The sequence below is a fragment of the Miscanthus floridulus genome, chromosome 3 (genome assembly GCF_019320115.1).
Source record: "Miscanthus floridulus cultivar M001 chromosome 3, ASM1932011v1, whole genome shotgun sequence".
NCBI classification, from domain to species: domain Eukaryota; kingdom Viridiplantae; phylum Streptophyta; class Magnoliopsida; order Poales; family Poaceae; genus Miscanthus; species Miscanthus floridulus.
In genome coordinates, this window is record NC_089582.1 from 131304261 (window position 1) to 131318079 (window position 13819).

Here is a 13819-nt window from a genome sequence, read left to right on the forward strand (position 1 = left end):
TGGAAAACACACAAGATTACCTTCGCTTGCATGTATTGCTTCTCAATGAAGTTGCTTAAGCAATAGTTCAGCACGTTACTACAAGGAAACAGTGTGTAAAAATTTCATTCATGTAACTCTTGTGGCAATGGAAGGCATCCGAACCTGCTTGTGGTTTCTCCGCTGAATGTGAAGACCGAATACAATTTCATGGGGGTAAATAAGGTAAAATGATTCAATTTAAAAAAATACATTGTGTTGGCGTGTGAAGCTATGCAGCTACTTGTAATTTGCTGATATCATTTCGACAAGCTTGTCATGCAGCACACCATTTGTCACCAGAACACCGCCTGACGGATAGATGATTCTGCGCGATGTTAGGTCAGCTGCAAGATCCAATGGTTTTCCACTCCAATCACTGGTCTGTCAGTTTCAGAAAGTTACACAATCACCGTGGTTATAGTGCTAAGAGATATCAACTGATGGAACAGAGTTGAAATTTGTCTGTCTTAGCAAGCAAGGTACATACCTGACCACCGGCTTCCTGTACACAGATTACCCCAACAGCATGATCCCAGGACTATGTAAACAGTATGAAAAAAAAGGGTGATCAGTGAACAAGTTGTTTAACTTGTTATGCAGGACAACAGAAATTGCGAGCAACATGGCACCTTGATCTGAGTTGTCGGCCGTGCTTGAAGGACAAAAACTGAGGCTCTCCCGGAAGCTACTGTGAGATACTTGCACAAGCTATAGAATAGCAACAAGTAGAGCACATCATCATGAACGCATGTGCAGCCGATCAATCCAGAATCACTAATCGATCTAATATAGTCATTATCAACCTTAACCAGATATTTTTGTAGGAAATCCAAAAGTAGTATGATAGCAAGACAGCACAAGAATAGAGAAAGACATTTAACATTTCAGATTATGCTGTAAAAAATCTTACAGCAAACAAACAAGTATAGTATCCAGAGCTAACTTGAGGATGGGGAGAATATATCAATCAGTGCTTTAAATGCCTTTTGCTCATCGTGAACACCATATGTTGGAGAAAATCAATCATTGCGCAAAATGCCTTGGCTTGCTAGCTAGCATCATATATCAACTGACTAGTGGCATGAACTAATGCGCAAGTATCAAACCATTAATGGAAAGTGCAACAAACCTGCCACAAAAAAACGGATAGGAGAAGAATTTCATTCTCATTTCTAGGATCAGATGCATCCATTGTTGAATTGAAGGTAGCAGATAATGGTATCATATCCCATGTTTGGCTATCTGGAATGCAATAGCGTGCCATGTGTGCAATCGAACATGTGTCCACAAAGCATCTTTTCCAAATATCCTGCGCCGTAGTGAACTGGCCAATATCAGCAGACAGACGCCTAGACCATGTACCACAGCCTATATGAGACACCATAAGAATACCACGGCCATTACATGCAGCAGCACTATCATCTTTCTTGTTGGCTATGTCATCGTTGGTCCAATTTGGGCATCCCATCACTCCTACTGTTACCTTTCCATTCACCACAAGCGCCAGACCCACCTTAAGAATGGACAAAAATGTATGTTATTAGAACTTGCTGGTCAATAATATGTAATTTGCTGATCCTGGATTAACCAGTCCATGCTGAATGGCAACCATATAGGGGCAAACATGCTTGGTATTCAGATGTATGAAATTTGCTACCAAAGAACAAAGTGTTGCAGATTACCAAACAAAAACTCAAAAGGATAAAAGGTGCCTCATAAAAAATATGTATGAACATTCTTAGCCTCAGTTAATCGCTGATGATGTGGTATCATTATGAATGTTTTGTAGCAACGAGGGTCTTTCCGGAAATCCTCAAATCACATACATTGGCATTTTACAATCTTGTGATAAATTAATAGCAGAGAACAAAGAATGTTGATGATATCAATATAAAAAATCCCCAAGACAGTGGACATGCCTGGCATAAATGTGGCACTAAGAAGTACAAGACACTCCATGCTTGTAGAATGACCATTTTCAAAGTGTCAAAATACGGAGCGAATAAATACTTGTGCAATTAAAGAACATCTTGTAACAATGGTTGAATAAAGCATATCAGTCCTTGATCAACAGTAATACAGTATGTAAAGACAAGTAGCAGAACAGGGAATCATACCACATACAGATCATCATGTTGGCCCCTGGATCTTCCACACGGGTGAGCCGACCGTTCATCGGTGTTGCCGACCACACCCTATAGCTAGAGGTAGAAGAAGGAAGGGAGAACAGAGCGCACACACACAGCACAATCACCAGCGTTGGCCGGAGCTCTGCAGAGGAGATGGCAAAACTAAACTCGCTCTCTTTACTGAGTTGCAGTGGGACGCTATAAATACAACTCTACGCATCTAATCCTAGTACACAGACATGTCAGGCTGCCATGCTGCTGCAGTGACTAGATGTGACAGCAGGGCTAACTTTGACGCCTGCCCCTGCTGAGGCTACAGTGCGGCAGGGGAGCCCTTCGGCGCCTGCCCCTGCCGCGGCTACAGTGCAGCAGCAGGGAGCCATTTCGGTGCCTGCCGCTGCCGCGCGTTCAGACCATGGGAGAGCAGCAGATTACTTTACAATTCTTCTCCTAATCCTGCTGCTAACACTTGAACCTCCACCATGCTGATCATCTTGTTCATCTCCGTGAACCGAAGACGGCCGAGCGTCTTGGTGAGGACGTCCGCGAGTTGCTGACCAGTTTCGACGAACTCGATGACGATCTGTCCTCCATCGACACAGTCCCTGAGAAAGTGGAACTTGATGTCGATGTGCTTGCTCCGGTCGTGGAGAACCGAATTCTTCGCGAGGGCGATGGCGGGCTAGTTGTCTACCATCAGTGCTGTTGGGTGAGCTTCCACACCGGTCAGCTCGCCCAACAGCCGGTGCAGCCACACAGCTTGGCACGCCGCTGTGGCCGTCGCCTCGTAGTCTGCCTCGCACGTGGACAGCGCCACCACCTTCTGTTTCAGCGACAGCCATGAGATTGGAGCCGACCCAAGGAAGACGAGCACGCCAGAGGTGCTCCGCCGTCCGTCGATGTCTCCCGCCATGTCTGCATCGCTGAACACAGTGAGCTGCAGCCCACTTCCACCGGTCTTAGGGAAGACGATCCCTTGATCCACCGTCCACTTGACGTAGCGCAGCAGCCGCTTCACCGCGGCCAGTGATCCTCTCGGGGATCCTCCATGAAACGGCTGACGTAGCCCACGACGAACGTAATACCCGGCCTCGTGTGGACTAGATAGCGCAGACCGCCGACGATGCTCCGGTAGAGTGTTGCATCTACCTTCGCTGCGGTACAGGCCTTTGTCAGCTTCAGCCGCTCCTTCGGAGTCACGCACGGCTTGCACTCAGCCATGCCACTGTGCTCCAACAGCGTCGAGGCGTACGCGCTCTGAGCGAGCGTGTGCGCCTCCTTCCCCTATCTCACCTCGATGCCGAGGTAGTAGGAGAGCGCGCCGAGATCGCTCATTCAAAAACGAGCCGCCATCTCACGTTTGAAACTGTCGATGTCCTCCGCACGCGCGCCGGTGACGATCAAGTCATCCACATACACGCCGACGACGAGCTCCTTCTTTCCCCGTCGCCACGTGTAGAGCGCGTGCACGGTTGCGCACCGCGTGAACCCAAGCTCGCCAAGTGTGGCGTCAAGCTTGGCGTTCCATGCTCACGGGGCCTGCCGCAGCCCGTAGAGCGTCTTGCGCAGTCAGAGCATCCTGTGCTCCGCTCCCTTAACGGCGAAACCCGAAGGTTGCCTAACGAAGGCCGTCTCTACCAGCTCGTCGTTGAGGAAGGCCGATTTTACGTCAAGGTGATGGACGCGCCAGTCCTTCGCTACTGCCAAAGCCAGCAGCAGTCGGATAGACTCTATGCGCGCTACCGGCGCAAAGACTTTCTCGAAGTCAATGCCCTCGCGCTGGACAAAGCCTCGGGCGATGAGGTGTGCCTTGTGCTTGACAATGGCGCCGCGCTCGTCCCGCTTGACCTTGTACACTCACTTCAGGCCGATCGGACGACATCCTGGAGGTGGATCAACGACCTCCCAAGTCTCGTTTTCCTCGATTGCCTTCATCTCCTCCAGCATCGCCCGTCGCCAATTTGCATCGCGCTCGGCCAGCGCGAACGTGGGTGGTTCCTCTGCACTGACGAGAAACAGCTCTGGGTCATTGAGTAGCCGACCCGCCAGGCCTGAGGACCCTGTGCCGCTGACGATGTCGTCCAGGCTGCGGAATCGCACCTCCTCACTATCGTGGAAAGCATCCACGAACTCTATGATGTCGCTTGGAGGTGAGGCGAACTCGATCGGCGTCGATGGAGTCCCATGTTCCGCTAGAATGGTCAGCACAACACCTGGAGTGCTCGGCACCCCGGTTGCAGTGCTCGGCACTACTCCTGGACCGCTCGTCACCACTCCTGGAGTGGTTGGCACCACTACAGGAGTGCTCGGCACCAGTCTTGAAGTGGTCGGCACCACTGCAAGACCTCTCGGCTCCGCTACGGGAGCGTTTAGCACCCGTCCTAGAGTGGTCGGCACCACTGTAGGACCGCTCGGCACCACTCTTGGAGTGCTCGGCACCCCTTCCAAAGTGCTCGACACTACCCCAGGAGTGCTCGGCTCTATTGCTGGAGTGGTCGGCACCTCCTCTCCAGCGTCTCCACCACCGTAGATGACCAAGTGCTTGACGACGAAGGTGCTGGTGAAGCCGCCAGCTTCCCTCGTGCCCGAACTGTCCTAGTCCCAGGCCGCCTTCTCGTCGAACACGACGTCGCGCGAGACAACCACCTTGCCTCCGCATGGGTCGTAGAGCCTCACCCTAGAACCTTGCCGGCATGCTCTTGGCCTTCATCATGAATCGAGCTATGCCGACCACCGTCTGGTTCCACCGCTCCATGCCATTCTGCTGTGGTGAGTATGGCGCGGTGTGATGTCGCACCACAACCTGATCCGCGCAGTACGCGGTGAACTCCACCGAAGTGAATTCACCGCCACGATCAGTCCTCGGCACGCGTAGCTTCTTACCGCTCTCTGCCTCCGCACGTGCCTTGAACTTCTTGATTGCCTCCGCCGCCTCGTCCTTGCTCGTCAGGAGTTGAAGCCACATATAGTGACTGCAATCATCCACGAGCAGGAGAAAGTACCGCCGACCACCGTTTGTGGCTGATGTGATTGGCCGCAGAGATCACCGTGGATGAGCTCGAGAGCGTTCATCGCGCGATACTTGGCCGCCTTTGGGAACGGCAGCCTCCTCTACTTCCTGGCCAGGCAGCTGTCACACAGCTCGCCTGTGTGCGACGTCGCCATCAGGAGAGTGCCCTCATCATCCTCATCAGCCTGCGCTAAATGAGCCTCAGCCTTCTTCTCCTGCTTGCGATTTGGGCACTTCTTTGCCCAATGGCCCTTCTTCCCGCAGCGCCGACAGGCGTTGGGGTCGACCTTCTTTTTCTCTGAAGAAGCCTTGCTGCGGCGCTTGCCATCACCACCGTGGCTGGAGAAGGCTTCCCCGGACTTCTTCTTCCGGGCAGCCCACTCCTCCACTGTCAGCAGCAGCTTGCCGTTGTCCGTCGTTGCTGTGGCCTGCTCCATGCGCTCGTGCACCGCCCATAGATGGCCTGTCATATCCTCAATGGTGAGAGTGAACAAGTCCAGCATCGTCTCTATGGAGAAAGTGATCTGGATGTACTTCACCAGCACGGAGTAGAGGTACTTAGAGACCGTCTCATCTTCGTCGATTGTGACGCCGTGGCTCCTCAACTTGCTGATGAGCGACTGCAGGCGAAGGGAGAAGTCATCCACCAACTCACCATCCTTGAACTTGAGGATGGCGTACTCCTGCTTCAGCAGCTGGGCCGTCACCTTCTTTGCGCGGTCGGAGCCGATGCGCATCGCTGCAATGGCCTCCCACGCCTCCTTAATAGAGTTCTTCGCCTGCAATGGCTCCCTGTACTCCGCTGGCATAGCAGCGATGATAGCCTCCAATGCTGACATGTCATCTTCTTCGTTGTCAGTGCCCTTGTCTATGGCATTCCAGAGCCGTCGGGCTCTAAGCTTGACCTTCATGGTCACCGCCCACTCGCCATAGTTGGTGCGAGTCAGCGTCAGCCAACTGGTGCCGCTAACCTCCCGCACCGTGCACACGACGACCTCCTATTGTGGCTGGGCAGCCACAACAGTGCCGCTGCTATCGCCCATCTCCAAACCGTCCGTCATCGCCAGCGGTTAGTCCGATGACGACGCTTGTATGGCTCTGATACCAGTTGTTGGCCCCTGGATCTTCCGCACGGGTGAGCCGACCGCTCATCGGCATTGCCGACCACACACTATGGCTAGAGGTAGAAGAAGGGAGGGAGAACATAACATACACACATAGCACAAGCATCAGCGTTGGTCGGAGCTCTGCTGAGGAGATGGCAAAACTGAACTCGCTCTCTTTACTGAGTTGTAGCGGGAAGCTATAAATACAACTCTACCTATCTAATCCTAGTACACAGACATGCCAGGCTGCCATGCTGCTACAGTGACTAGATGTGACAGCAGACCTGACTTTGGCGCCTGCCCCTGCTGTGGCTACAGTGCAAGAGCAGGGAGCCCTTCCGGCGTCTGCCCCTGCCGCGTGTTTAGACCATGGGTGAGCAGCAGATTACTTTACACATCATTCCCTCTCAAGAAACCTTTGGTGCCATCAATTGGATCAAGTACCTTCAAACCAAAGGATAAACTTTATGGTATGAATTCGGCGGATACCCAATATATGAAATTATGAATCAACTTCACAGATCTCGATTTATGATAAACAAAGCACAGCAGCTTACTTCTTACCCAATAAGTAGCAGGGTTTGAATCAAATGAGACAGCATCCTTGCCACCTCTATCAATTGCTCTCAAGACATCACCTTGAGTTAAAGGTGAACCATTGTTGCTCACTTTGTCTGCAACTGTGCTAAAAATTGACTCAACAAGTATATCACTGCTATTATCATCAGCTTTGGATGACCTTAGAGAAGCTGAATCCTCCTCGGCCACCAGAGGTATCGATGGGAACAATCTCTAGAGCTCTTTCAATAGCAACATGACAAAAGATGGCATTAGACAAAGTCACAACTCTGAAAAAAGGGCATACCCAGTGCAGAGAGCTCCCGCTTACCCTCGCCTGTGCAATGCGAGGAGACCGCGACTCGAACCCGGGACCTTCCGGTCACAACTCTGAACTTTGAAATTTTGCTATGGATTACCCAAACTAATAAGGGCCTGCACTCCGAAATCTACAATTGTAACAGGAGTTTGGCCATTCTTTTCAAGAATATTTCTGCCACCTGAAAACAGTGATCTCTTCACCTGTTGAGACATACAACCAAACCGGCAAAATCGAGCTCAGACATTTTCTTGTGAGATGCCAAACAATCAAATTTGTTCCACCATATCCAGATGATAACTTAAAAAAAGTTTACATATGTTGACACAGCACAGATCTGCTAGTCAACATAAAAAAATAAATCCAGTTGAGCTTTGAACCCTACTTTGCTCATCATTCGTCAGTAATATCTTGAATCCATGCTAGATCAAATCAAGTCCCTTTTTCTGCCATTTTGAACATAAACGAAACATGACACCTGAATAATTTTCTTACTAATGCATCCGCACCGTGTGAATTATACCTCTGTAGTTATGTTTTTCCATAAGTAATCCCTATTCTGTATACTTGCCCCTAGTAAAGGTTTGGGTTTACTGTCCCAGGCATACATTTATTCTGCTAGGATTATGTATCAATCTAGTCTAATAGAAAAATGGAGTGCCTCTAGCTATAGAAAGGTCAATTGCTTTTCAACATATTTAGTAACTCCATGAACTACTAAGTGGAGAGTCATTTTGAACTCTTTTGTTCAACGCTGATTAAATAACAGTTCATGCAATTAAGGTACAATGCAGGCTACTTACATGGCAAACACAAACTAAGATTGTATTTTAGACAAGATTAAGTATATCAGATGGTTTTGCTAAAGGTCGCGGGTGTAGAAAATCAATGCTACCAGGATAACAATCCTTGGTAGCATTTTTTAGTTTAAGTAGACCCGACCATATGTGGTTGGTCTTTATTTTACATTCTGGGAGTCAAAAACTTTGCACAGTCATGTTTCCCTGAAAAGTGAAAGTTTTGCAAGTTGCAACTAACCAGTTTAGTGGTGGCTGAAAGCACTGCATAGGATTGATAACCTGGTGCTCCACAAATTACGAGACCATTTTTTTCCTAATAAAGAAAAAATAAAGACAATGTTGGCCTAAAAAAGATAGCCTTATGCAAACTAGTTGATCGTCTATGGTCCTGTTTGGATTCTCTAACTTGGTTGGAGTTAGAGTTAGTTTCTAACTCTAACTCTAGCCCTCAACTAACTCTAACCCATGTGGTGTTTGGATGTCAAGGTTAGATTGACAATAATTGCACTTTTCAATCATTTGGCTCATTTAAAGTACCTTTTCAGCAGGATTTGGTGTGGCTATCTCTTGTGTGACCTTCTCTCACTCACAAATGACACAAACAAATCATCCTTACAAATGTCGCATCCAAAACACGTTGAATTTAAGAAAAATATACTGGTCGGATTACAAGAAATGAATTTATCAAATGGTCTATCAAATGGAACTATCTCCATAAAACAAAGCATGAGCTAGCTCATCACGGAAGGCATTCATGTTGACATCTTCAACAAGAGGTTCATCTTCTGGCCATGCGGATGCAGAAGAACTAGGCATTGGGTTATAATTTTCATCCATATCACAGACAACAAATTCCCTATCAGCAATTCTGCTCTCTCGAATGAAATTATGCAGAGCCATACAAGCAACAATAATTCTAGCTTGCTTTTTCTCAGGAAAACTTGGCATGTTCAACAAAATCCAAAATTTCATCTTCAACACTCCAAAAGATCGCTCAATGACATTCCTAACTTTGGCATGTGCATGGTTGAAGGTTTCTTTCATACCTTGTGGCGGTGGTCCATTGTGCCATTGCTCCACATGGTACCTTGTACATCTGAACGGTGAAAGGTACCCAGCCCGGTTTGGGTACCCCGCATCAACCACATAGTACTTCCCTACCTATTATGAAAGGCAGGCACACAATTAGAAAGGCAGGCACACAATTAGACTCAGATGAACAAGTTCTATTGGATAAAAAAATGTTGCAAGTTAGTTGAAGTAGCAAACCTGGTGGTGGACGTGGAAATTTGTGTTGATAAGTACTCACAGCATCTTTGAAAACTCTCATGTCATGTGCCGAACCGGGCCATCCCGACAACACAAAGGTAAATCTCATGTCGAAATCACAAACAGCAAGAACATTCTGGCTGGTTTCATTGTGCCTATTCAAATATGGAATCCTCTTACTCTTATCCACCACAACCTTCACATGTGTCCCATCTATAGCTCCTATGCAGTCATTGAAGTGTGGCCAAAATATAGGATTTTCTAAGTTTGGGTGCACCTCCGAAAAAGTTGGGTCCTTGGGTACAATTATGTTTTCTGCTAACTTAAGTAGACATCTCAAAACTCTGTTAAATGTCCTACTTACTGTCTCCAAAGACCTCCTAAAACGGTTGTCAGCCTGTCTAACTGACTGGGGTGAACCAACAATCCATAAAAACATAGCAAGAGCTTCTATAGATGACATTTTTAAAGTGGACTTGAAGCCATATGACTGGATCAAAGTGTTATGTAGCCTGTAAAATAATGGTCTCTCCACCCTAAACATGTTATAGCACTGGGTATCTCGAGCAAGTGTCTCCATGACCCAATCCAAACCAGAATCTCCGTTGACCCTCCTAGGTAGTTTGACAAAGTAATTATCAGAGTACATACCGAAGATAGGAACCAATTGCACGATCAAATTCTCGCTCTGCCTCAAATTGTTACGGCACATGGATATTATTTCATCCTCACTTGAGCTACCTCCATCATCTTCTTCCTGCTCCAACACAAATAACAAAAAAATACGTTCAGCCCATAGATAAAAAGAAATACGTTCAGCCCACAGATAAAAAGAACTACTTTCGGCCCATAGATAAAAGAAATAGGTTCAACACATCACACACAGATTATAGGTTCAACACATCACACACAGATAGTAATTCAATAGCTTAACAGACACATCACTACTCCATATTGTTGTCCCTGCACCATTTCTTGAAGTACCCCAACCTAAGGTCACGAGTTAATTTGCCATAGAAGAACTCCCTTTGGTACTTTGTTTCGAACATCTTGGACATAGCATAGACAGCTTCAACGGTTCGCTCAACGCCACACTCAAATGCCAGCTCTTGACACCTCTCGACAGAACATGCAGCCTTCTCAATTGCACGTTTCTGCATTTCCTTAGTGTTGATTGCGACGGACTCCTTGTAGGTACTGGCTATGTCCGTCACAGCCTTCACCATTGGGCTCTTGCTTTTCTTCACTGGACTTGACAAAGTGCTTGAAGTGCTTAATGACCTCTTGCCCTTCTGGCTCCTCTGGGTGCTTGTACTTCTAGGTGTTGTTTGAAAGTCTTCCTCTTCCTCTGACTCTTCATCTTGCCCCTGACTCTCACCATAATCATCTCCAGGCACAAAGGCACTGCTTCCATCCACAGTGCACCCTCTAAAAAGTTGGTCAAGCAAATCCTCATCTGCTGGAGGACCCCACTACAGCTTCTTTAGGTATGGTTTCTTCTACAGTGACAAATAAAATTGATGAGTTGCAAAACAAATGCCAAGATTGCTGACATGTTGCAAAATAAATTGAGTGCTAATACCTCTGTATTTGTTATCCAGAAATCAGAGTCGGCATCAATGGATCCATCTGGTTTCCTCCCCAATCCCGTGTGTGTTTGCATGTAACGCCAAAAAGAGTAGGTGCTTTTCAGTATGAGTATTTGGTTCTTCACCTGTAAACAGTTATAAAGCAAACGCCTTCTAGCCAGTAAGCCGTCGATAACGGCTTCGTAACCTTCACCACTCATTTGTGAACCATTATATGTTCCTGCTGCACGTTGCTCTAGGCACAATTCTAACAAGCAAGCACTATTAACATCATTCCATTGGGCTCGATTGGTTTGGCTCACCGATAAACCTCCGGAACTCGCTAACTCCTCCGCATCATCCTCCATTTCTTCATCAGCGTTGTCAAAGGGAGCGCTGGAGCCGGATGGTTGCCCACGAACGGTACTCCTCGGTGCCCTCGGTGGCCGGGAACGCGGTACGCGCTAGCCGCCGCTGCCACGGAGCGCTGTGCTGGTGCGTTGGTTACAGTAGATGGGTGCCGTAGCGGCCAAGTTCGCACGCTGCCGGACACTGCCGCCTGCCCCCGAAGATGACCCGCCTGGGAAGACGCCACCGTTTCCTCTTCTACGACCGGTAGCCGCCGAGGACGAGCCTCCAAAGTTCAGCTGGCGAGCAAAGGGTTGTGCCGAAGTCGCCCTTCCATCTCCGGCTCCGGCTCCGGCACGCGGTGGGCGATCGGGAGGGAGCCCGGAGCCCCTGTCGTGGCCTGGGAGGATCTCGTCGTCGTCACCCTGGAGGATTGATCCGTAGAGACCCAATCCCGGGAACCCCTCCCCGGCCGGCGCTTCAGAGTTGAGGTCGAAGCCGGTAGCGGGAGCGCCGGCAGCGGGAGCGCGGGCGGGGCCGTTCGCCGACGTCTACGAGCCCCAGTCGTCGAAGCCGTCTCCATCCATCGTGGGTGAGGAGCTGGAGCTGGTGGTCGTTGGCGAGCCCGATGTGGGGAGGTGGAGCGCGAGCAAGATCTGGTCGGCTGGGCTCTGGCGGCGACGCAGCTCCTGCTTGCTGGGGGCGAGCACCGGGGGCCAGCGCCGGGGCGTGCGCCGGGGTCCAGCGCCGGGGGCGAGCGCGGGGATGCGAGCGCCGGGGGTGAGCGCCGGGAGCGAGCGCTAGGGGCGAGGTGCGGTGGGCGGCAGCGCAGAGCGCTAGGGCCGGCGGCGGCGGCGCTCCATCCGTCGTCGCGTGAGGCTCGAGGAAGGGGATAAATCGGGCGATGGGATTCGGTGCGGGCTAGAGAGGTGAGAAAACTGCTTTCTAGTATGGACCCCACCAGAAATAACCCCAATTAGCATCTCCTTGGGGAGCTAGTTTTTTGGATGGGTTAGATGCTTTTAACCCTACTCTAACCCACCTGTTTGGATATTTCAGGGTTATTTGGGCTCCAAATAACTCAAACTAACTCTAACCATGGGATCCAAACAGAGCCTATATAATTTCTGTCCCAGACACAATTATCTTGTATTGCCAATAAATTGTGAGCCTTTGAGGTTTGTGATTTGGAACAAATTTTCTTTTTCCTAATGAGGATAAATTTTACGCATGAGGCATGACTGCCAAAACCAGATCCCACCAAGTCACCAAACCGAAATTATTCTTGTGCAGTTGTCTTAAATACTCAAATTTCAGCAGACAATCAAATCAGTAGGAGAGGAGATGAGGTCAACTCATGTCAACGTAGAGGCAACAGGCGAGCTCGACTGCGGCCATGGCTGCGGCGAGCTCGTGGTGGTGGGTGGTGCACTCTGGCTGGAAAGGGAGTCCGTAAGCCCCCGCCGCAACTGACACCACCGCATCCCCAGCCTATCCACGAACAATCACTAGTGAGAAAAGAGGCGGCGGCAGCGGGAGTAAAAGAACTCGCGCACATGGTGTTGGGTAGGGTTAGGGTCTGGACTATGGAGAGTCGTGACTCGTGAGTTGGTTCACCTGACGGAGAGGCTGGTACGACGGGGAGACGGCGGGAAGAACAGCCGGCCTCGGCAGCCGATGAGGAGGCGGTGCAACGGGAGGGAGAGGTGGAGGGGCGGCATGGGTGTGTGTGTGTGGCGGGACCGAAACAAGCGGCGCCGCCTGCGATGCCTCCGCGGAAATACGTAGAAATACATATATGTATTTCAGAGGTATATTCGCGTTTGAATTTGAGCCGTTGTCTGTCCTGTGGCATGTTTGATACCAGACCTAATTACTAGTTACCTAAAAATTAATTAAAATTAACTCTAATATTTTTAACGGAAGTGCTAGCATCTGGACGGACGTTCGTGTCCCGACGTCTGGACGCCTGCCCCTGCACTTCGTTTCGCGCGCCTCATGCGAGGGCCCGCGCTGCCCGAACGTCACCAGCATTGAGAAGAGAGGGAGGGGCGACACCCTGAAAGCTCTAGTTTGGTTTTGGTGAATTGATGAAACTCTAAGTGCTAACCTAATTTATCAAAGTGATTATGAGATAGGTGACATATTCCAAGTGGTGAAGCAAATGAAGATTATGACATGACGATGGTGATGCTATGGTAATGATCAAGTGCTTGGACTTGAAAAAGAAGAAATAGAAAAACAAAAAATTTAAGACAAAGATAAAATTTATAGGAGCTTTTTAGTTTAGTGATCAGGACACTTAGCGAGTATGATCATATTTAGGATCGATAGCCATACTATTAAGAGGGGTGAAACTCATATCGAAATACGGTTATCAAAGTGCCACTAGATGCTCTAACTCATTGCATATACATTTAGGATCTAGTGGAAACTCATACCTTTGAAAATGTTTGTAAAAAAATGCTAACACGTGCACAAGGTGATATACTTCCTGGTTAGCACATTTGAGCAAGGGTGGAGAAGTTGATGAATCGAAGGAGGTGTTTTTCACTATCAAACAATGACTCGACGTTGCATTCAATGTGATCGGACTCGGGGTTCCAGCGTCCGGTCAATTATAAAAGAAGGTGGTTCTCTCGGCCTAAGACCGGACGCAGGTGACTAGACTCTGACTGAACAATGTTCAGT

The 13819-nt window shown here is 49.0% G+C and overlaps 1 pseudogene; it reads right to left on the reverse strand.

Annotated features, from left to right (window-relative positions):
* Positions 1–258: 258 nt before the first annotated feature.
* Positions 259–12849, reverse strand: LOC136546965 (putative 3'(2'),5'-bisphosphate nucleotidase, mitochondrial; annotated as a pseudogene).
* Between the last annotated feature and the right edge of the window lie 970 nt (positions 12850–13819).